Genomic DNA, 2,210 nt, shown 5'->3' with positions numbered 1-2,210 from the left:
CTAGCTAGCTAGCTGTAGCTAGCCACGCCGCATTCCGTGTCTCGACATCGGACAACAATGAAGACATTCATTATCACACCCGAACAACCACACGCTACTTTCCCTTTGCTTGTTGCGACTTTTATCCCCCCTCATCTAGCATGTGCTTGGAAAACAAGAGTTCTCTGAAATCTTTCTTTTCATCCAACAGCCTAGTGTCCACGACAACGCTCGATGCTCGAAACACTCCTCAGAAACCTCCGAAGTTGCGCCGAGTGCATGCATTCTTTTTCCTAGCTCTTCTTTTCTCTTTCTAGATGTTCACTTGTCACTGGACACGACCACTCTTGCGTGGTCGAAGGCTTCGGATACTTGACTGGCAAGCGGAGCTGCGCAGACTCATCAGTGTAACGGTGTTTCTCTGCAGTCATCAGACTGGAGTAGTAGCATTACGAACACTCTATAGGATTAAGATAATTTGGCAGACTGGATGGATATTTAGCAAGGACAGTATAGAGTTCCTCTTCTTCACAACAATCCGTACAAGTTCGCATGCCGGCCTTGAACTGGGAGACCCTCAGCGGTGCACGGTTTTTAACCCCTCCAAGGAAACCTCCGAAGCTCCACGGATTCGCGACCTTCCCTGATCACTACGGCATTCGGTCACACCGGCAAAAGTCACAACACGGAAAAAATCGGAGTTCAAAGTGAGGAAAATCTCTGCATGACGGTCTTAGTCCGAGTGATGGACCTTTACCTCCCGGTGACTCGAAGCTATAGTAGCTTCGTGCAATCGAAATTGTGAGGACAGAACCCGGGAAGGGGAAGTTTCTGGAGGGTTTTGCCGCGAAGCCGGAGTTCAAAGTGAGGGGGTAAGATTCCGCATCGCTTCGGTGAACAACTGTCACAACGGATGCACAAAATAATGACAGGCGTGAGTTCTAGCGTGATCGGTAAGACCCTCAATTCTCTTTTCATGTGCATTTCTCCGCTGAGGCCTGCCTAGGATGATAATGAGTTCTACGAAAAAAGAATACCATTCTACTCAGATGTGTTGTCTCTCCTTGAGTCAGCTCAGCTCCAACGCTCGCCCGGCCCTTCCCCATTGCGGGGGTGCGGCTCCGCAGTGCTGGAGCTACTATTCAGGCAACATCGAGGCTTTCCATCCTCGTGCTAAGGTATCTCGTTACGTTTGGTGGCGGAAAAGACTACTGCCTTGTGAAAGCATACCAGGATGCCCTGAGAGGCGCTTGCAGGAAGAAGACTGTCAAAATAGTGGACTCCAAGAAGGCGAACCAACATTCTACCAAAACGCGTCTTCGGCCTGGGATATCCGAACATTCTCATCTACCTCTCCATATTCTTTTTCCCTCAGCTTTTCTTCTTGTTCTCTCTCGCTGTCACACCTCGGAGGACTACGATCTAACAGCTCTGCACTGAACCTGTACAAACGCATGCGTGGTATCTTTGGATAGATGGAATGCCACCTTACATTCAATGCTGCCAGTCAGAAAGAAGGGGCCCAGATCATCCCCAAAGGAGGCTCCGCTCTAAAAGTCTGAAGGTGTCACGTCAGTCCTCGTTCTTATCAGGAGCTTGAGAAATCTGTATCCGCTTTAACTGATCTGCTTATTTTCTTCACGGTAGTACCGTCACTCACAGGCTACGCTCGAGAACGAGTAGCTGCTTCTCCGATCTCCCGAAATCCACAACGGGAGAATTCAGCCTTGCGAAAACCTCGCTCGCATATTGAACACCTTCTCAATAGCGGTTGAGAAAAGAAGGATCTAAATCTAAGGTGATTATCTTTCTCCTTGACAGAAAGCTCTTTTCGGAGTTGAGTGCCCTGTCAGATAGAAAGACGAGAGACACAGCGTCTCGTTAGGATTGCCTCAACTGGAGGGAAAGGGAGAGAGAGAGACCGACAGAGGCTGTAAGGTCTCAAAGAGAGAGCCTCACACACTGTGGGCCATCCACCAAGTGTGGGACTGTGGAACTTCTTTCATGGAAGCACCCAGCACGTAAGAAATCGAAGTGATAGAGATCCGAGAAAGACAGACGAGTGATATCAACGCCTCCTAACTCATGCCTTTCTATCTTTCCCATCCTGATGTGCAAAAAAAACATAAACGTGCAGCATGATATCTTTACGGACGAGCTCGAGAGGTATCTATCTTTAATCTATCTATCTATCTATCTATCTATCTATCTTTTCTTCTTGTAGGTATCCG

This window comes from Cystoisospora suis, assembly GCF_002600585.1.
Source record: "Cystoisospora suis strain Wien I chromosome Unknown contig_7720, whole genome shotgun sequence".
Classification (NCBI taxonomy): Eukaryota; Apicomplexa; class Conoidasida; order Eucoccidiorida; family Sarcocystidae; genus Cystoisospora; species Cystoisospora suis.
The sequence above is the reverse complement of the archived record's forward strand: the minus strand, read 5'-3'. Positions refer to the sequence as shown.